Consider the following 23,898-nt stretch of genomic DNA (forward strand, 5'->3'; position numbering starts at 1 on the left):
TTAAAGGAGACACCTCATGCAAAGTTCTAAGTACATGCTGCATTTTAAGTGGAAGATACAATTGCATGAGGGCACCAAGGAAGAAGTAATGAATTCTAGCCAGGGAGGGAGAGAGGACATCGGGGAACATTTAAAGAAGAGGAGATATGAATCTGACTTGGAAGATGATCAGACTTTCAACAATTGAGTTGGGCTTACAGGTTTTTCGATCTAGTACATCTTTTTGGGAGAATTTGTTAATAATGCCAATTTGGCCTTTACCTGGCAAAGAACTATAAGCTAATTCTGAAAGTAGGCTGCTGTGAACTGAGACCTGAGGCATATAACCTCACCATTAAGTTTGATAGTACAATTGTCAATTAGAAAAGCCATTGCTTCTGCCACTGTGACCTTAACAGGTCTGTACAATTTTAAGCAAGGCTTTTCTTCATCTTTCTCCTCTCCTCTTTACTCCTTCTTTGCAACCATTCAAAAAGAGAGAGAAATTTCTTCCTGAAATGCTGGAGGAAAGGTTGGCTTTGCTTTGTAATATGGGCTACACTGGCTTCAGGCAGGCTGGTGAAGAGCACTTGGCAACTCAATAGAATATAGAGTGATTCAAATGCTCTGACAAGGGCATAGAAAGAAAAGAACAGCGCTCTGTGGTTTGCCAGGAATTCATCCAAAGAACACTGCAGTTGTTTTATAGAAAAGAAAACTGTGTATTACAAATCACTAAACCCCCGTTTATATTACAATATATGCCACCTCCAGATGAGAGCACAACGACTTAAATAAGCTCTCTTTTAATACATAATAATAATAGGTTGATAGTTCAAAGATGTTTCCATCAAAGCATCTGAGGGACCTTTATTTGCATTAATTGACTTAGCATTAGTTACTGATTGAAAGGTTAGTATTATTATTCTTCTTATTTTGTGTTAGTGAATTTTATTTTCCCCCAGTTGATACATTTTATTTTTGTAGGTCCCATCATTAATTCTGATAACAGAATTCATCAGATATAATTGATATAAAGTATTTGATATAATTGCAATAGCAGAATAATTGCAGGATTTATAATATGAATCAGATTTTTTTTTTTTTTTGCTAGGTATACTTTTTTTCCCAAGGTCCCCTCTGTAGTTTGACATTTTATTTCATTACGCTGTTTATCAAAAAGCTGTTATGGAGGGGCGCCTGGGTGGCTCAGTCGTTAAGCGTCTGCCTTCAGCTCGGGTCATGATCCCAGGGTCCTGGGATCGAGCCCCGCATCGGGCTCCCTGCTCAGCGGGAAGCCTGCTTCTCCCTCTCCCACTCCCCCTGCTTGTGTTCCCTCTCTCACTGTGTCTCTCTCTCTGTCAAATAAATAAATAAAATCTTTTAAAAAAAAGCTATTATGGAATAATTTGTTCCACAGAGTTCTTTGCCTATTGAGAGTTTTATTTTTCTTCTAGGATCAACTCAGTTCCCACATTCTCAGGGAAGACCCCCCTACGTAATCCAATTTTTTTTTCCTTTTAAATTTTGAGAATAGTTCTATGATAGGCCTCAAAATTACTTACCTAATATCTTTCAAAGATTGAATCTGTTAATTGTTCTCAAGCAAGATTGTTCTATTCTTATTAATGCATTAAAGGTGATTCTGACTTTTGCTTCTGGCTTTGGCAGAAGGTCATATCTGACTGATGCCCCCACTGGGGAGAACTGGAAGAACTGGATAAAATATTTTTGGGGAGAAAAAAACTTTTTGAAGGATTTAGAAAGCTACCATGCCTCCAAGATCTGAAGCGCTAACTTCTTTGACATTATGGAAATACAGATAGGTAAGCCTGACACTTGGTGCTCCATTTTTCCTCATAGCATTTTCAAATTCAAGAGCAGTGTCTCAGGAGCTGGACAGAACTCTGGGGCAGTCTGACAGGATGAAGGAGGGATGGAGTTCAGACTCCACAAAATGGAGTAGCCAACTTAAACACCCAAAGTTTCATAGGGTGACTCTAAGGCCTATGTCCTTGGGTTAAATGTAAAGCAGCATTCCTCAAAAGCGTACATTCAATATTGAATTAATTAAATCCCTGATATAAATTATGGCAAACTGTCCCTTATCCAAATATATTCAAAAAACAAATTCCTACAAGGACAGCAATCAAGACAGTGTGGTATAAGCACAAACATATAGACCAATGGAATATAAAGAATCCAAAAATAAACCATCAGATTCATGGTCAATTGTTTTTTGACAAGGGTCCCAAAACAATTCAATTCAGGGAAAGACTATTCTTTTCAACAAATGGAGCTAAAACAACTTAATATCCACATGCGGAAGAATATAGTTGAATTCCATATACAAAAATTAACTCAAAATAGATCAGAAACATAAATGTAACAATGATTTAACTCCTAGAAGAAAACATAGGAATAAATCTTCATGACCCTGGATTTGGCAAGGCATTCTTAGACATAACATCAAAACTACAACCAACAACAATAACCAAAAGATAAATTGGGCTTCATCAAAATTAAAAACTTTTGTGCTTCCAAAACACTGTCAATGAAAAGAGAACGCACAGAATGGGAAACAGTATTTGTAAATCATATATCTGATAAAAGATTCATATCTAGAATACATAAAGGACTCCACAATTCAACAAAAAGAGAGCCCAATTGAAAAGGTCAATGGGTTTGAAAATATATTTGTCCAAAGAACATATACAAATGGCTAACAAGCACAAGAAAAGATGCTCAACATTGTTAATCACCAGAGAAATTCAAATCAAAACCACAGTGAGATACCATTCCACACTTAGTGGAAGGGCTATAATCAAAAGATAGAAAATAGTAAGTGTTGTCAAGGAGCTGGAGATATACACAGCTGGTGGGAATGCAAAGATATTGAAGACCCGAAAAACATGTTACATAGATGTGAACTAATTGATCTAATATTTTCAATATATGTATTTCTTTAAAATTTACATGGAAAAATTACTAAAATTAACTTTAGCGAAGTTGGTCTTCTATTTTAAAAGACTGAAATAGGGCACCTGTGTGGCTCAGTTGTTAAGCATCTGCCTGCAGCTCAGGTCATGATCCCAGGGTCCTAGGATCAAGTCCCACATTGGTCTCCCTGCTCAGCAGGGAGTCTGCTTCTCCCTCTCCCTCTGCCACTCCCCCTGCTTGCGTTCCCTCTGTCAAATAAATAAATAAAATCTTTAAAAAAATAAAAGACTGAAATAATTCAGAAGATATTATCTGAACACAAGAGAATTAAACTAGAAATATAAAACCAAAAACAGCTTGGGTATTAAGCAAAAGAGAATTAAATAACCCACGGGTCAAAGAAGAAACCACACTTGAAATAAGATACAATTTAAAAAATGATACTGGAAATATATACCCAACTTTTGAAGTGCAACTTAAGGGATGCTTGGGGAAATTTTTATTATCTGATATAAGGCCAGTATGAATAATAGACTTTTCCCATACACAAATAATAAATAATTAAAAATGAAATTAGTAAGTGGATGCCTTTTTAAAATGTTAAAAATAAATGTGAAATAAAAACAATTCATTGGAATAAATCCAATGAAAGATGTGGAAAGCTTTCACTAGGGAAATATAAAATCCTGAACTAAATTCAAATTACGTATAAAACACTCGATATTACAAAATTGTCAATCTTACTAAATAGATCTTTAAATTCACTGCCATTTTAATCATAATCCCTGCAGAAATTTGTTGTAGATATTGACAGGCTGACTCTAAAATCCATAAGAAAACACAAAAGATCAAGAAAACTTAATTAGTGTTGAAGAAGAACAACACTGGAAGACTTTGGTATGCTATCAACAAGGATTAAAATAAAATGGTAATAAAAATAATGTGGTAATGAGACATCAATACACCAGTATCACCATTAGTACAAAATGGTTCCATGCAGATATGAAAATAAGAATTACAAAAAAGATATTACTTCGGAGCAGTGAAGAAAGGACAGTTTTATCAGTAAATGGCACTGGGTCATTCGGACATCCATATAGAGGACTAGTCCCGGAAAATCCCTTTCCTCAATCAGTTTGCAGCTCAAACAAGTCATAATTTGGATGATCTGCAAGAATCGACAGCTTGGGACTGCCCTGGCCACACACGGCATCATGTACTGGGAGTCAATGGTAGTCTCCTCTCTAATACTTATTTTTTAAGTGACTCATCAAAAAATTTAAAGTGCCTGGGTATCATTTCCCATTTGTTTTTTTTTTAATTTTTTATTGTTATGTTAATCACCATATATTACATCATTTGTTTTGGTGTAGTGTTCCATGATTCATTGTTTGTGCATAACACCCAGTGCTCCACGCAGAATGTGCCCTCTTTAATACCCATCACCAGGCTAACCCATCCCCCTACCCTCCTCCCCTCTAGAAACCTCAGTTTGTTTTTCAGAGTCCATCATCTCTCCTGGTTCGTCTCCCCCTCTGACTTACTCCCCTTCATTCTTCCTCTCCTGCTATCTTCTTCTTTTTCTTTTTTCTTAAAATATGTTGCGTTATTTGTTTCAGAAGTACAGATCTGTGATTCAACAGTCTTGCACAATTCACAGCGCTCACCGTAGCACATACCCTCCCCAATGTCTATCACCCAGCCACCCCATCCCTCCCACCCCCAACCACTCCAGTAACACTCAGTTTGTTCCTGAGATTAAGAATTCCTCATATCAGTGAGGTCATATGATACGACGTGGATGGAACTGGAGGGTGTTATGCTTAGTGAAATAAGTCAATCAGAGAAAGACATGTATCATATGATCCCATTTGTTTTTGTCTAGAAGACTTGTAATGTTCCCCATGATAGAATTTTAGTGCAGTACAAAAGAGGGTGAAACTCAGTAAGAAATCAGTATGCAGTTATTAAAAATATGAAAATTAACAGCATGCTTATTTAAGATGGCTTGAACATTTGTATCCAGAACATTTAACTGTCTCTGTGTCTTCCCAACTAGATAATCTGGTTAGGACTCTGGATTTCCAGCACAGAGCATTACGCCACTCACTGACTCTGGGTCATTCAAAAACGGTGTTAAGTTCCTTCTGTGTCAAGGATCTGTGCAGGCGCTGTGGATACGTAAGTGAACAAGACAGAGATTCTTTGGTTCTATGAAGTGTGAAAAATGATTTAAGTTGAGCCATTTTTTAAAATAGATACAGGGCAGCCATTCCATTTTGGAGGAACTGCCTTGCATGTCCTGTTTTCTAAACCTCTAAACTGGGGCAAACCGCCAACATTCCATGTCAGCAAGAACAAGAAAATCCATAAAAGCCCCAAGTTCACCTCCTGTAAATGGGACACTATTTGGGTTTCTACCCACATCTGTGTTCTCTGAATTGCAATTATTTAATTCCCAAATAAACACCTTGCTTCTTGAACTGGTTTCTTGGTTTTAGGTTGACAGCAGTTTATAATTTAATGTGATATTATAAAAGTGTTGGTATTTTTATTAGCCAATAATGGGTCAAAATCATTCATTTTCCCCCTAATTTCCCACAGTGGTTAAGCATCTGAGACTGTATGTTTTTCAGCCTATATTGCCTCTTAGGAATATTATGTTTTAGGATCTTCCTTCTCAAAATGCAGGGGAGAATATCTCTAGTTTTAAAACACTTGTATGTTCCTCCTTGTTTCCAGGTTTATTCAAAATAATCTAAAAACCAAGTTGTGTTCAGCAACTCAGGGATGCCTACAATCTTTTTACAAGAAACAGGCCCTCTGGTTTTAGTTTGAGGAAAGCACTGTGGTCATAATTATTTTATAAATAAGAGAAGTGATTATACCATGTTCCATTCCAAATCCCAGTAGGTGAGAATAGCTACCTGGCAGGGACTGAGAATTTTATGAATGCTTATTGGAATGAAACAGAAATCCTACTTATAATTCAAAGCATTGATTTACTTTTGAAAAGCTGAATAGGGAAAATGTATAGGAGGGAAAAAACAAAAGGGAGTGAGACTCATTGGAAAAATTTTAGTTGGCAAATCTTTCTGCAGACATTTCAAACTGTCTTTTCTTGATTGTATCTTTTCTTGTACTGCATGGTGTGTTTGACACCACACAATATGACATGTCAAAAGCAATATCACAAATAGAAAACAAGGACATGGGAGACTAAGGGCCTCTGAATTATAGGTGGGTTTTTTTTCATAATTCTTAACAACTTCGATTTCCCAATATATCGTCAACAAGAATTCATAGAATTACCTTTAAAATTGTTCTGTGATTTTTGTTCAATCCTCCCAAAGTCTCATTTAACTGAAAAAAAATTGAGAAAATTTAAAAATTCACATTATTTTAGGATATGATGAAACCTACAAACTATTTTTTTAAAATGTAACTTTAAGGGGCATGTGGGTGGTGCAGTTGGTTGAGCATCTGACTCTTGGTTTCGGCTGGGGTCGTGATCTCAGGGTCGTGAAATTGAGCCCCAAGTCAGGGCTCTCTGGCCCTCCCTCCCTCTTAAAAAAAATAAAATAAAAATGTAACCTGATCTCCAAATCATTTTCAAAACATTTTAAAGCAGGTAACTTAAATATGTGGGAGAAATGTGCTGTAACTCAGTTCCCAAGGGCCAAATTACAACTAGATTCACCAATTATAACTGGAATTTCCAATTGAATTCCTTCTCAGTCCAGCATTCAAGGAAGTGCTCAAGCAAATTGAGAGGTTATTGAGGTCTTTGTAAAAAGTTTTAATTGAGAGCTTTTATTTGTCATGATAGCATATAGTCTGAGCATATTCTGTCTTGTCCAGTTATATTTGTAACCCAGTACAGCCACTTAGCTTTATTGCCCACTTTTGCATCTGGGCCTGAGATATTATTGCCACCAAGTGAAGGCCCAATCATCTCTCAGTACATCTAGCATCTGATGAGTCCACTGAGCGAAGAAAGAATTTTGGTGCGTGTGGTGGTGTAGCTCACGGTGGTGACAGTGATGGGAAGGCATACAGAGGTCACGGAACCACAGCGTCTTTTAGGAAGGTCAATATGTGACAGTTCTTGGCGATAAGTTACGAATACTTAAGTGTATTGTCTTTCCAATGTTAGCAAATTTTATTAGAGGACTACTACAGATTTCAGTATAGTTGCAATATTACTGGAAAAATTTCATAGAGTTATCAAGTAAACTTCATTTAAAATGAAGAGTTTAGTAAAACCTGAAATCTGATTTCCCCTAACAAAAAAGTTTTGAAATTATTGGTAACATCTGTATGAAAAATCTTAGAAGAATAGTTATTCTCAGAATAAATATTATTGATATATTTAAAAATGTAACAACCCCAAGATTAAATGTAGAACCTCTTCCCAAACTACATTTTCATAGCATTATACCTAACATTAGTGATTTACTTTCAGAGAAAAAAACATAATGACAAAATTTTAACATTGGTTATTAGAATTTATGAGTTTTATAGATTGGTCTTTATCTCATTTGTAAATCTTTTTGCTCATAAGGTTATATAAGAATTATAATCATGTAGATTTTAGTTAGCTTTATTTTTACACACCAAGGATCCAGGAATAAGTTTTTCCCCCTCAACAATGACCATAAATATGGCACGTATATACTTTACTGTCCCACTGGGATACTTCTGGAAGTGAAAGGGAACACAAATAATAATTACTTGGTGAGGCCTGGCATAAATCATATCTTTTCTGGGCAAACTGAGATGTAGGGTCATTTAATATACATGACTCAAATTTGGAAATTATTGATTTAATCCAAATGTTTTCACAATGAAAAACTGGCACTCAAAGTCACATGACTTGTTAATGGCTAGGCTGACACTTTACCTTATGATTTCCGAAATTATTCCTTTGATGCCCCTGGTTACATATAGAATTATAAAAAGGATTTCCAAATAACTACAATGCATATCTGTTACCAAATTCCAGCTGGCCTGGCCACAGAGCCAGGAAGGCTTAAAAAAAATAGAGTACAGGACCCAGCACTGATTTTCCACTCTGCAAGTTAGTATATACATACAGCAAAATACACTTCTACTCACCAATATCCTTAACTAATTGAATTTGCCACATTACAGTGTGTGGTGGTGAATGGCAACAACACAGGTCAGAATTATAAACATATTTGATGCCTCATGCATATCACTTGCGCACACCATATCTAGGCGTGTGTTAGGCTCAGGGCAGTTCAGTTCAATCCCTATAGCTCATCTAGTGTCTACTCTCAACATTTGGCAAAAATATGATCTATAAGTCCAATTCAATAATATTCTTAATGCCAACGTTTTAATCTGAGAAAGTAAATATATGCATTTTACAAAGTATTTCAACAAGTGTGAGAGAGGGGAGGTGATTCAGGGTAATCATCTGCAGACCAGGAAATTCAGGTGGCTAGAACACTTTTCCTCGTTTGATAGCTTTCCAGATGATGGAGGTTTTATTATAATGTGCTTTACATTTGCTAATGTAGTTCTAAAAGTCACATATTCTAAAATGGTATTTTACTCCTCCTCTCTCTTCCCCATGCATGCCATCATTAAACACCATTGATACAGAGACACCTGTGTATACAGCACTCAACCAAGCATGGCATTTCTGAAATAATTTGGAGAGAGATGACAGCAGGTGAAATTGGAATATTCCCAGAGGATGCTCATTCTGCATTCAGAAGCATTCCAGATATTTTTGAAGAATTTCTTTTTCCAATTTGCATTATTTCTAAATACATTTCACATACTTTTGCAAGTTTACTAGCTGTATTGCAATATGTACATTAATATTTAAGCTTATGTCAGGCAGGCTTAGATATATGAATTAACTAGGAGGCATAAATTAAGAGCACATTTATATAATATTCTGTGGAAGACATGTTATTGTGGCTCATAGCTTTGGAAAGGAGACAAAGGAGCCTGAGAAATCCTTTCCTATCAACCCTGCTATGCCTTAGAGTACCTTTTTGTACCATCCTTAGACTGCACATGATGGTTAAAAAAAATTGCTAGTGGACTTCAGTAAACAGAAAATTGAATTTGCCAATATTTTAAGTCACAATTATAGAAGATAATCATTTACTGTCAGGGTTGGAAAGGGCCCCTCCTAAGACAAAACAACACCAAACCTCATGTTTTATCCCTTGTCTCTCAAATGTGTCTATTTGAAACTTTCCAATCAGTGAACCATCATTACTTCTGAAGCTATTCATTCTGGCTTTGTACAGCCCTAGAGATTCTTTGACTACCATAATATCTATGGTAGGTAGAATTTTGGTCTTCATTAGCTTCAGTCCTTGGTTTTACTCCCATGGCTTATATTATGTTACATGGCAAATGAACTTTGCAGATGTAATTGAAAGCAAAAGAGGAAGTCAGAGATCAAAAGCATGAGAAAAATTCAATGTGCCATTCAAGGACACAGACTTCAGTTCTTCAACTCTGAGGAGTGAAATTCTGCCAACGATCTGAAAAAGCACGAAGCAAATTCCTCTCCAGGGCCTCCATATAAGATCCCAGCTCAGTTGATGTGGTGATTTCAAACTCGTGAGACCCTGAGCAAGGAACCCAGTTGAGCCACGCTATGCCTAGATTTCTGACCCACAGAACTGTGAGATAATAAATAGGTGGTGCTTCAAGTCACTAAATTTGAGTTACTTAATAAAAAAGCAATAGAAAACAATACACAGTACAAGTATACAAGATCCTATAGAGCTTCTTGTTCAACACTCATTAACTCATGAGGAAAGTGACTCACCCAAGGTCATAGTTTATAAGTGGCTCTGTCATTACTATTACATACTAGTCTCCTAATCTTACCTACTGCATTACTTTGATTTGTTCTTTAAAAATATTTTTTGAATGACTCTTTTGTAAGGAACAAAGAAGGCAGGGAGTTTGGGATCCTCCGGGGTGTGTATTTTTGAGCTACTACTGTATACTCAGTATTACATTGATGCTTTAGATATATTATTTATTTTTTTTAAACTCTGGTATGTAAATGACTTATAGAAAGAGTTACAATACGTATATAAATAAGAATATTACAAAAAATATAATACACATTAAATCATATATAGGAGTTATTTGGTAAACGGGAGTTCAGAAAAAGAAAGCTTAACTTTTTTTTTTTTTTAAGAAAGCTTAACTTTTAAAGGAAGTAATCAAGGAAATTTCCATAGAAGTTCTAACATTGGTCCTGGGACTCATACATGATGAGAGTATACTGCATTTTAGCTGCTCAAGAGTTCTGGCTGTTCACAGGTTGTCTTTGAGCAGCCTAAATTAAGACACCAAGAACAATCCATGTTTGTGATCAGGGCATTTGCCCTCACCAGCCTTTCTTTAATCTTTTCAAATGTCTTTCTTTTATGGGGAACCCAATTTGTTTAACACTACCCAATATGGTTTGAATTCAGTAACCAATATTATTAGGATATCTCTTATTCTTTCCTGATTTCCCTCTTTCATGACTTCTTCCAATACTTTATTCTCAGTATGATACACCACAACCACAGGCAAAGGTATTATTCCTAACCTGGCTATTCTTATATACCAGGCCTCACTGGTCCATAAGGGATATCTAAAGATAGAACGTGAATAAATTAAAACAAGGAACACAACAATCCCTATAGAGGTAATACATGAGATGAAATGCAGGCTGGCATGGACAGCATCTTTACCACAGTAGTTGTATTGTTCTGTTTACTTGGAGTATAGGGTGCGTGAAGATGAAAAGCCTATGTTACAAAGTTAAGTTGTCAGGAGATAACAGAAGATCTTAAATACCAAGTTGTAAAATTTGGACGTATAAAGACTTCTAAGAAAAAAGAAAAAATTAACCAGATGAAGATTTTATCTCAAAATTAAAAAAAACTTTAAGTAGAGAACTAAATTTATTTCTTGAATAGCTAATAGATTCACATTTACCAAACCCTTGAAAATATTAAAAGATTTCAGTAAAAACTTTCACACCCATAATTTTTGCTATCCACCCCACTTCCCGTTCCCGAACATATAATCTATTATTATTTTTGTTTGTTTATAACTCCAGAGTTTTTATACACATGCAAGTGTGTGTGTGTACACACATGCCTGTGCATGAACTGTATGCTTTTATCTCCTTTAGTCTTAGAAAAATGCTCAAATACTTTGCTGTGGTTTGCTTTTTTTATTTGACAATGCATCTTGGGTAGCATTCCACAGTAAAAAAGAGATTCTGTTTCTTCTATATATTTTTTTAAAGATTTTATTTATTTATTTGACAGAGAGACACAGCGAGAGCAGGAACACAGTGGGAGAGGGAGGAGCAGGCCTCCCGCGGAGCGGGGAGCCCGATGCGGGGCTCGATCCCAGGACCGCGGGATCATGACCTGAGCCGAAGGCAGACGCCCAACAACTGAGCCACGCAGGCACCCTCTTCTATACTTTTAAAACTCTGCCTTAAGACATTGGAAAGATTCCAACCTTTCATTCCTTCAATCAATGCTGAAATCAATAGTCACATATCCCTACTCTTTTTCACCTTTAGAGGTATAGAAGAAACAACATTCTGAGGCCTGGAACTGCTCTGTCGGTGTATGCTGCCCACATTGTCCTCAGCAGAAGTTGTATATTGATACTCTAATCAGCAAGTGGGAGAGCTGAACACTGAAATTTAAGTCAGATTTCTAAATTCTCTCTCTCTCTATACACACACACACACACACACACACACACACACACGGGACAAACCATCACCATCATATTTATCAGATATTTAAAGGAAAGAGTCTCTTTAAACTACACAGTATACCTTCACATGTCAAAGTTCTAAAAATAAAGTAACATAATGGTAAATCCGATTAGAAACAAATAATATTATACCTTTCACTGCTTCTGAATCAGAGTAGACTGGAAAAGATTTAAATTTTCTGATTACAATCTGTTGATTCAAATAAAAATCATGACCTGCAGCTCCCACCACACACACACACACATTGTCACCTCTACCTGCTGACGGTCCCATTTTTTAAGAGATTTATTTATTTATTAGAGAGAGAGAGAGAAACTCTGAGTGAGGGGAGGGGCAGAGGAAGAGAGAGAAAGAGAAAATCCTCAAGCAGATGCCCCGCTGAGCCCAGAGTCTAACATGAGGCTGGGTCCCAGAACCCCGAGATCATGACCTGAGCTGAAATCAAGTCTGCCACTTAACCAACTGTGCCACCCGGGTGTCCCTGATTGTCTCATTTTTTTAAAGATTTATTTATTTATGTGAGAGATGGGAGGTGGAAGGGGCACAGGGAGAGGAAGAGAGAATTCCAAGCAGATTCCCCACTCAGTGTGGAGCCTGACACGGGGCTCAATCCCACCACCCCGAGATCATGACCTGAGCTGAAATCAAGAGTCAGACGCTCAACTGACTGAGCCATCCAAGTGCCCCTTGTCCCATTTTTGTTTATGAATAAAAAATACCTTAAAGCACACTTGACTGAACTTTTGGCAGCTTGGGGTTCTCACTCCAATATCCTGATTCTCTCTTTCTTTCTTTTTTTTTTTTTGACAAATTGGAAACCTTAGCTCAGTCAACAGCCAAATCCCAGAACTAGATGAACTCTAAGGTTCTTTTTGTTTTTGTGTTGGAATGATTTCATAATGTCCCAAGTCAGTTCAAAATTCAAAAATAATTTTAATCTCCTTCCTTACACGGATGTCCAACCATTTCTAAAAATTTAGTAAAGTCCACAATGTTTCTCAATTTGTACACTCTTTCAATTCCACATCCACTGTGCTATTCATGTCCACTTTATTTCTTATTTCTATTATTATAAAACTCCCTAAAAATTTATATATATATATATATATATATATATTCCCCCCAGGATTATCAGTGTATTTCAATTATTTTTTGCCACACTTATTTCTCACAGCAATAAACCACTGGGAGTTCTTATACAGACAATCTTATAACAGTATGCAATATCTCTATACAGGAAAAAGCTATATGATATTGATAACAAGCATTATATAGAGAAATTATGTACATATATTATTTAAAATATTTTAGGTTACTGATAGTCTCTAAATTTGTTAAATTAATAAAACAAAAGTAATTTCAAGAAGATATCACTTGAAATGCATGCTTTTGCAGTATAAAAAATATATTATTGTTGGCACCTCAGGAGGAAAAAAACAATATAATATCATGAAAAAATTCACCTCAGAGAAGAAAGTCAGTGGGAAAGAAATGAAAGTCAGATTAGTTTATATATAAAAACAGCTGGAAAGCCCCTAGTTGGCTGAATTCAGTAATTTCTAGGTTATTCCAATGTAGAGATGTATGTGTATTTTAGGTTGTTTTTAAGATGTCTCACAATTAAGACAACGTTGTGTGCAATAAATGTATTTAAAATTAGAAAGGTTATATTAATTTCTGAATATGAAATTTCTTTCTTTGTTTAAAGATTTTATTTATTTATTTGACAGAGAGGGAGCAGGAGAGCACAGGCAGGGGGAGTGCCAGAGGGAGAGAAAGAAACAGGCCCCCTGCTGAGCAGGAAGCCAGACCTGAGGCTCTACCCAGGAACCTTGGATCCTGACCTGAGCCAAAGGCAGAAGCTTAACCAACTGAGCCACTCAGATGCCCCTGAAATTGTCTTTCTTAAAAAAATTACAAGTGAATAATATTGACAATGTCTAGTTATAATCTGGGTTTGCACTGACTATATTTTAATATTACAAACATTAAAATATATTTTTCTTTTCATTTTAGATAATAAATGATGTTGAGAACGTGACATCAGAGTTTGTAGGGCTAAGCTGGAAGGTTAATAAAAGATTAGTCTTTTATGAACATGAGCTGAGTTTAATCCCTTCTGCATTCACTAGCTGTGTGATATGGGGAAAGTCATTTTACATTTATAATATTCAATTTCTATATATGACAATAATCTTAATAATTTAAATTTAATTCTGCCATTTTAAAGATACTTAAAATAACATAAAGCATTTAATGCACTGTTAGGCATGGTATTTTCTTTGTTACCATCATCATCACCATCATCTCCTGTAGGTTTAGATTATGTTGGACCATAATACATGATCTTGACCCACAAGGAGCTAAAAAACTGGAGTAAGTCTCTTATAGGTAGGTTATGAGCTCCTTGTGGATGAAGATCATGTGTTATTCATACTTAACTCACCAAAATAAGGTCAACAGTAGAATAAATCAGTATTAAGGGAGCATCTACTATGTGTCATACATTCCATTAAACATTTTCCAGATATCTTAAGTGTTGGTAACTCTTACTGAGCCATAAGTCCTTTAATGCTAAAGAACTGATATGTAGGGAACCTGGCCACAGACACAGATCTCTTTCCCCCCAGGTTGTAGATTCTCTATAACCTCCCCTGATTTCTCCCCATGACCTAGAATGGTGTCAGGAACACAACAGACACTCAGTTCAAATTTGTGGAATAAAAAATCAACCTAAGAACTAATAATATCAGATTCTTTATGAACGAATGTTAGTTTCATTGTAGACAACTTTATCTTTCTTTTTATAACTTTTCTCAGGGAAAATGATTCTTTGTTCTGAGTTTGAACTAAGGCTCATTTTCCTACACTGTTTTTACGGAAACTTTGGAGAATTATGTCTATATATCACTAGTAAAATCAATTGAACTAAAATATTAATTTGGCTGGTAACATTGCAATATGTCCCTATTTTGCTTTGACAAGATAGCATACATGATGAACTTAACTTGGCCCATATTTTTTAATTATAACTGTTATTACAGAGTTTTTACTTGAGTGTCTGTAGATTTTACTTTCAAAGCCAATAAAAATGAATCCCAGCAGTAATTTATGAGCACCATTTCCACTGTAGGTGGGCTCTGAATTAAACCCATCACAGTTCAGTAAGTGTCTGCGAAAGAGGAGCCCCAAGGAATGGTTATCCACAAAGCTGCATGCTACTTTCAATATGGACTTTCCAAGGGCTGGTTCTCATCATTTGTTCAGTTCATTAGTCATACTGCCTTCTAAACAAGCAAATCGGATTACTGTAGGACCATGGGCCAAATATTAACAGATATTACTATTCTGAGAATTCATTTTTAAGTTACAGTGTAGATATGCTGGGAGAGCTTAAAATGACATTCTTCTCTTGGATCAATTTCCACATCTGTCAGCATGTGGAACTCAACTCATATCCAACACATTTGAGACCATTGGGAGTGAAGTTCAATTTATTTTTTTTTTTAAGATTATTTATTTCTTTATTTATTTTAAGATTTTATTTATTTATTCATGAGAGACAGAGAGACAGAGAGAGAGGCAGAGGGAGAAGCAGGCTCCCAAGGAGCAGGGAGCCCGATGCGGGACTCGATCCCAGGACCCTGGGATCATGACCTGAGCCGAAGGCAGATGCTTAACCATCTGAGCCACCCAGGAGTCCCTGAAGTTCAATTTAAATTAGGCACAATTTAAGTCTGAAAAGAACTTGACTGAAAAGGAGCTACTTTCTTAAATGCACACGGAGATGCAGATACGTACATATAAGCTAATTAATTGGAATTAAAGGTTTATTGATTAACCTAATAAAGTCTGGTTTCCTAAAGCATATAAACTCAATGTCCTTCAAAGGAGTTCAAACTAACTCAGGCTGGTTTCTCCTTTTTATTAATTTATTTAGTGTCTTTTATTTATATACTTGAATTAAAAACAGGCTCATATTTGCTTGTTTGTTTTACTCAGGTACGTAAGTGGATAGGATTATGATTAATGTAAATAGGTGAGATAAGCATTTAGTTTGTAATAGGCCCCTGGAAGTAGAATCAACAAATCAACATCATTAAAACGCCTGCTTTCCTTGGAAATGGGTTTCTTCACAATGGAGTTTTATCTCATGTCCAAAGAATTAAAACAGGTCTTATAACAGCTCATTATACAGTCTGAAAGAATAAAATATCTGTGTGAATTTGTGTCTTCTCTTCTAAAAATAAGCTTACACACCTCATTAATAATCTACAAGGGTCAAAGTCAAGTTGCTCCATAAATAAAGAGATAAAGTAAAATTCCAAAGAAAATGTTCAGTAAGATTATCTGTGTAAAGTCTCTAAAATGACCAGTTTGTATGCCTAAGCTCATGGGTAAGTCAATTTCTGAATCAGAGAACCAAACTCTTTGAGTTGAATGGAAACAAAATAATCATCTGGCAATAAAGAAAAGACCATCAATTTAGGTGGGGGCTATGAAAGATTTGGACATTATTACACACACTAGTATTATCATCTTCATCACCATTGTCATCATTATTAATATTTTTCAGATATTATTTCAACACTCAGGAAAATTAACACACTCAGTGAACAAAACCCCAAACTTTGTTACCCAATTGCACATTTAAATCTCATCCAAATTCTGGTTTAAAAGACAAATATCGAGCACAAGAATGTAGTGTTACCAGATCCAGTTAAGGGGAACCTTAATAAATAGAACTTTGCTCAAATATCACCTTTTGATATAATGTACATCATTCCACTTATTGCTTATTAATTATAGTTGATTTGTCTTCTGAGTTCATTTTTTCTAGAAGGAGGATGTAATGTTTTAAGCACAAACAGATTATTAAATTCCCATATGGCTATACTTTCCAAATATAATAAAAATACATCTGGTCATAGACAGAAGTATGAAGGATCCCATGAAGCCATAGAATAAGCTTGGCACATTGTTCTAAAACATTGTTTTTTTATAAATGCTAAATAATAAAAGCTATTATTTTGATATTGAATTATGGGTTAGAATTCCAAATTTATATGAACTCTAGTGATGAGATACCTAAATTGAATTATTGTTCTTATAGAGTATTTGAAAAAGATAAAGAAAAAGTAATTCTGTTGCTGACTGGTAAATGTTGTTAAGAGTCAAATTTTAAAGTTTATGTTTTCTCTGTGCCACTTGATTTTTCTGTGATCTTAGTTATATTCATCTTTTCAACTTCTGGACATCTCATCTTTCAAAGGGGGTGGTGCATGTTAGGTTCTTTCTAGCGGGAGAAGACAGAAAAATACACATGAGTATCAATGACTAAATAAGCACTACCAGACTCCTATTTCCTTGTTTATTTAAAGAACAAAAATATTAATCATATAATTACACTAAAATATATAATAATTGGAGAGTGACTGTGCCATGTTGACATATTGGGAGAGGTGAGTGACTAGATATTAAGAAGGTTTTACTTGGTAATATACATCCAAATGGGCTCCTCTGAAGAACCTCCAAGATTACAAGATTTCTAAAATGATCATGAATTTATCACATAGGAAGGACAACCAGAGATAAAACATTTCAACTTGAGTCTATTAATTTACCAGGAAGGAAATACATACTAACAAAGAAATAGTTCATCCAGTAGCCCATTGAGGGGAAAAGAAGTCATAATTTCTGTAAGTGCTAAAAAGTGGGAGTTCATGGTTGTCATACATATTAGCACACTGGATAGGAAAGAATGAGTCCACAGATTTGCCCACAGTTGGTTAAAAGTTAGGTCCAGTAGCAGAAAGAGAAATTAAAAAAAAAATTTACAACTGAATGAGAAAGAATAAAATACCTAGGAATAAACTTAACGAAAGAAGTGAACGCTGTATACTCCGAAAACTATAAAACACTGATAAAAGAAATTGAAGATAACACAAACAAATGGAAAGATATTCCATGCTTATGGATTGGAAGAATTAATATTGTTAAAATGTCCATAGTACCCAAAGCAATCTATAGATTCAACGCAATCCCTATCAAAATACCAACAGCACTTTTCACAAAACTTGAACAAAAAATACTAAAATTTGAATGAAACTACAGAAGACCCTCGCAAATAGCCAAAGCAATCCTGAGAAGAACAAAGTTGGAGGTATCACAATACCAGATTTTAAAATATACTAAAAATCTGTAGTAATCAAAACAGTATAATACTGGCACAAAATAGACACACAGATCAATGGAACAGAGTGAGATCCCAGAAATAAACCCATGATTATATGGTCAATTAATCTATGATAAAGGAGGCAAGAATATACAATGGGGAATACTGTCTTTTTAATAAATAGTGCTACATGCAAAAAAATAAAACTGGACCACTTGCTTACATTATACACAAAAATAAACTCAAAATGGATTAAAGACCTAAATATGAGATCTGAAACCACAAAAATCCTAGAAGAGAGCACAGGGAGTAATTTCTTTGACATGGGCCATAGCAATATTTTTCCAGATATCTCTCATGAGGCAAGGGTGAAAAAAAGCAAAACTAAACTATTAGGACTATGTCAAAATAAAAAGCTTTTGCACAGCAAAGGTAACAATCAACAACAAAAAAGACAACCTACTGAATGAAAGAAGATATTTGCAAATGATATATCCAATAAGGGGTTAATATCCAAAATATTTAAAGAACTTACACAACTTAACCCTAAAAAATTAAACAATCCAATTAAAAAATGGGCAGAGGACCTGAATAGACACTTTTCCAAAGAAGATACACAGATGGCCAACAGAACATTAAAATATGTTCAGCATCACTAATCAACAGGGAAATGCAAATCAAAACAACAATGAGATACCATCTTATACCAGTTAGAATGCTTAAAATCAAAATGACAAGAAATAACAAGTGTTGGCAAGGATATGAAAAAGGAAACCTATGCACTGTTTGGTGGGAATAAAAATTGGTACAGCCACCATGGAAACAGTATTGAAGTTCCTCAAAAAATTAAAAATAGAAATACCATATGGTCCAATAATATTTACCCAAAGATAAGAAAAATGTGAAGTATACACACATGCGCACATGTACACACACACACACACACACACACTAGAATATTATACACCCATAAAAAGAATAATATTTGCCATTTGAGACAACATGGATGGACCTAGAGAGTATTATGCTAATTGAAGTAAGTCAGACTGAGAAAGACAAATACCATATGATTCCATTCAAAAGTGGAATCTAAAAAACAGAAACAGTGAATAAACAAATAAAAGCAAAATCAGACCTATAAATACAGAGGACAAACCGAAGGTTGCTAGAGGGGAGGGGACTGAAAGGTTGAGTAAAATGGGTGAAGGGGAGAGGGAGATACAGACTTCCAGAGATGGAATGACTAAGTCATGGAAGTAAAAGGCACAGAATAAAGAATACAGTCAGTGATATTGTAATAGCGAGGTAATGAGACAGATGGTAGCTACAATTTTAGTGAACATGGCATAATGTATAAATCTGTCAAATTACTAAAATATATAATAATTAGAGAGTGACTGTGCCATGTTGACATATCCGGAGAGGTGAGTGACTACATATATGTAACATTGTGCAACTGTACACACACATACACAAAAAGAATTGGAAGGAAAAATATGTTAGGTCCAATAAAGGTCTAGTGTCCTGGAATCACTTATAGTTCATGGTCTTTTATTAATCCCATCTTGTTAAAAATAATTGTAATGAACAATATTCAATTTGCATATCTCCTAGGCTTCTGGTTCTTAAAGTGTGTTCCCAAATCTACACCATCAGCATCACCTGCAAACTTGTAAGAAATGCGAAACCCCAGTCCCCACCAAACACCTGCTGAATGAGAAACTTGGGGGTGGGGTCCTAAAATCCATGTTTTAACAAGCTGTTTTAACAAGTGATTCTGATGCAGGATAATGTTTGAAAATCACCATTCCAGGTAAAGATTTATGGAAGTGACTTTTTTTCCTTTTATGAAGTCCTTTTCCTGTTAGACAACACAAGATAGTACATTAAAAAACAATCTACAGCTTCTGTCTGTCAATAGTCTAGTATCTGGGACATACTTTTTAAATGATAGTTGGTTCATCTTCTAGAAAACTATTCAGTATAACAGGACAGAAAGCCTGGAAGAACAAATTAAGATGCTCAAAGCACATGTGTTTATTATACCAGTTTAAAATATACAACAGGAATCAAGGAAAAGGAGATGGGGTAAGCTAACACCCTTGGAGTGGAGTATACATATGATTGAAATACTACTATGTCTATTGTGGGCCAAACTGTGTCCCCCACCAAATTCCTATGTTGAAACCCTAACCCCCAGAGTGACTGCAATTGGAGCTAGGACCTCTACAGAAGTAATTGAGGTTAAATGAGTACATAGAAGTGGGACCCTGATCTGATAGAATTATCATACTTATAAGAAGAAACACCACAAAGCTCAGGAACCAAGGAAAAAAAATCACATGAGCACACAGCAAGAAGGCCGCCATCTACAAACATGGGAGGGGGTCATCACCAGGAACTAAATCATCTAGCACCTTGATATTGGACTTCTAAGTCTCTAGACCTCTGATAAATACATGTGTATTGTTTCAGCCACCCAGTCTGTGGTATTTTGTTAGAGCAACCCAAGTGGACTAATACACTGCCTGAATCCTCTGTCTTAAATGGTCATATGTCTTTTAACTCTCAGCTTACCTTACTGGTGGTGTGGTGACAAGGACCAGAGTTGAGATCTGAGACAAGAGGCTGACAGATGGAAGGTGCTAAGAACCAACAAGTCATACTTGCTCGGTTAAAGAATGGAAGGGTGTTGACACCTGCTACAGCTGTAGCTTACTAGCTAAGATGCTTAGCCGCTCTAGGTTTTATCTGCATGAGGCCAGAACTGGGTCATAATGGGTGTCACAAGTATAGTTTTGCCAAATAAGGCAGGCCCAACTGGCCCAAGTTTGCCAACACAGGCCCCAAGTTATATTTAAATTTTGGGTAAACAATCTTTATTTTGAGTAGAAGTATGTCCCAAATATTGCCTGAGTCATTCTTAAAGTAAAACAGAAAAAAACACTGCATTGTTTATCTGAAACTCAAATCTATTTGGGTGTTCTATATTTTCATTTGCTAAATTTGGCAATCCGACATCCATGGATGTCTATTTAGGTTTAATGATGTTGTCCATCAGGAGCTGTCATGACTTATTCCCTATAGTTAAGATTTACTTGGTGGCTCTATCCTTTCCTAAGACACTTTTTGATTGCTCCATCCTTCTTATCTACATTCAAAACGCATGTGTTCCTTTTATTCTGTGACTAATATGTCTCACAAGTTACTAATCATTATGTATATTTATCTCTTCTCGTGAGTTTCATCCGTCCCATTGTTTCTTCCCTACTAGAGCTGAATAAAATACTCTCAAAGAACAGCAAGCACTTATTGTACAAATTTTACCAATGATGACCATGGCATTTCCATCTCAAACCATAATTAGTTTAGGAACAGAATACACATTTGACTCATCTTTAGGGGGACCCCATTGCACCTCAGCCTCACCCATTGTTGAAGCCAAAACTTCCTACCAAGATTCAACCTACTGAAATTTTGGACCAATACCCACAGAAGCGGGTGAAATTTCTTCTCAATGAGGAAGAGATATGGAAGTATAGAAATAAAACCATTGTCAGGTGGGGTCAAGCCTACCAAGTCAGTAAGCTTTTGTTTTCTCCTTGTCATTTACATGTCATTCCTGTCTTAACATACTTCAGTGGAACATAACTGCTTTTAGGAAAAAAAACCACTACCCTCATGTGGCTCACAAGTTAGCCCCAGGACACATTTTAGTTCCTTGTACATACATTTCTTTTCAAGGTTTAGACACTTTTTACATGATTTACCTTCCAGTGCAATTTGTTTAACTCCAATATCCTCCAACATTACAAACTTATCTTCTATATCCCAGATAAAATATCACTTTCTTCATTCTAAATTAGGTCCACCTGTTACACATCTTCATTATCACTATGTTCTGTCCTTTAAAGCATTTATCTCAAAGGAAGCTTGGGGCCTATTTTTTTAGTTAATTAATATCCATGTCTGCCAATAGCATGTAAATTTTATTGCAGCATTATTTATGATGAGAACAATAACATCCAGAATGTTCATCAGTGGACAATTTTGTTTTTATATCCCCTACACTTAAGATTGGTGCATGGCACATGCATACCAGTATAAGCGGAGTTGGATTTCTTTTGAGCCTGACAAAAATAGGAACCCAGATAAATTAGTCTAATATTCTTATACAATTTATAATTTAATTTTAATTTTATTTTTTTAAAGATTTTATTTATTTGAGAGAGTGAGAGTGCACAAGCAGGGGTTAGGGGCAGAGGGAAAAGCAGACTCCCCACTGAGCAGGGAGCCTGACACGCAGCTCGATCCCAAGACCCTGACCTGAAGGCAGACTCTTAACCAACTGAGCCACCCAAGCGCCCCTGTAATTATATTTTAAAGATAAACTCCAAGGATATCTCTCAGATGGGTTTAGGAAAAGCAGCACTGATAGAATGAGTATACACCTCTCAAAGGGAGCTTTATGAAGGCTTACACTTATCTTAGTTTAATGCTGGCATGTCTATTTAAAAATATTTTTTAACTCTATTAACTCAAAAGATATCAGGGATTCTTTTTTTTTTACTGTGAATTTTTTATTTTATTATGTTATGTTAATCACCATACATCATTAGTTTTTGATGTAGTGTTCCATGATTCATTGTTTGCGTATAACACCCAGTGCTCCATTCAATACATGCCCTCTTTAATACCCATCACCAGACTAACCCTCCCCTCACCCACTCCCTTCTAGAACCCTCAGTTTGTTTCTCAGTGTCCATAGTTTATACTCTCATAACAGTAAATAAAAAGTTGTGGTTTTGTTTTTACATTTGAGCTAATTTTAAATTTTATTACACCGGAGACCTGAACTTCAGTGGTGCTTATTTATGCATTTTGGATTACCCTACTTCACCAGTGATTTCTTCTAATGAAAAGACTAATTTGAGCAAAACTTCATGCAACTGGAACTAGAAACCCTAGCTACTATGAGCTGATGACAAAAAGATGCCACGTGCAGGTAAAGCTGACAAACGTTCAGAATGAAGTGAGGAGACAGGTGTTGTCAAACTTTGTCATCTTCAGTTCCCAAGATATTTTACATTTTTCTAAACTTGACTGCCTGAGACATAAGTTAGGAACCAAATGATATCATTAAAATTCAGTCAGCATCCCAGGCTAGAATTTCACTCTGTTTTTAACTCAAATCCCTGGTAAAACTTTTGGATGACGTTTTTGCATAATTCTCAAATGTTCCTTGTTGCTCTCAGAGTTGCATCTTTCTGTCTTCTGCTTCCAAATCATGGCTAACAGCAAAACAGATGAGGCAAAAATAAGAGAAATATGAACGTTTTGATGAGAACTAGTCAGTATAATTCATCATACCAGGTAATAGTATTCAACTTATTACCCATACCCTCACCCTTGACTTTTGATAATTGGGATAATCAATATAAATGGACAGAAGAGGCTGATAATGTAACTATTGGCCACATAAAATGAACAGAAGCTGACTATAAAAAAAGAGAGAAGACATACACTTCCTGAAAACTCATCATAATCAGCTTTACTCATTCCAGAGGTACCTTGCTGATCACAAGAAGGCAGGATTAGTTGAAATCTCCCCCCTGCCAACACTTGCAACAACGTCTTCCACAGATAGTTGGACTATTTGTTCGTTGAGAACTCTATGAGCCATTTATCCTCCTATAAGCAACCCATCCTCTAGATTGAGGAACAGAATGATAAACTAATATGCAATGTGACGGGAAACCATGCCTCTCCTGAGTGGCATCCAAGTACTCTACTTGTGCACAACTATTATAACGCTGAAAATTAATGATGCAAGAAAGAACTTCAGCAAAAACTAGTAAAAAGCTCTAGTGGGGGTGGAGTGGGTGTGCAGTCTTTTAGGCAAGAGTCTGAGTGTGTTTATTTGTGTGCATGAATTTGTGTATGTCTGTATAGGACAGACAAACAGAAAGCATTAGAGACCAGAATAACACATAGGCAGGAAGTT

At 35.7% G+C, this 23,898-nt stretch overlaps 1 long non-coding RNA gene across 1 annotated transcript in view; it reads right to left on the reverse strand.

Moving 5' to 3' along the window:
- The window catches only part of LOC113912301, a 40,538-nt gene extending 19,964 nt beyond the window's left edge, over nt 1–20,574 (reverse strand). The window contains exons 1-2 of the long non-coding RNA XR_003516800.1: nt 20,472–20,574; nt 6,232–6,282 (exon numbers count right to left, since the gene is read on the reverse strand). This is a non-coding gene — a long non-coding RNA (uncharacterized LOC113912301). The remainder of the gene's footprint in view (nt 1–6,231; nt 6,283–20,471) is intronic.
- Nucleotides 20,575–23,898: the final 3,324 nt, after the last annotated feature.

This window comes from Zalophus californianus, chromosome 14, assembly GCF_009762305.2.
Source record: "Zalophus californianus isolate mZalCal1 chromosome 14, mZalCal1.pri.v2, whole genome shotgun sequence".
NCBI classification, from domain to species: domain Eukaryota; kingdom Metazoa; phylum Chordata; class Mammalia; order Carnivora; family Otariidae; genus Zalophus; species Zalophus californianus.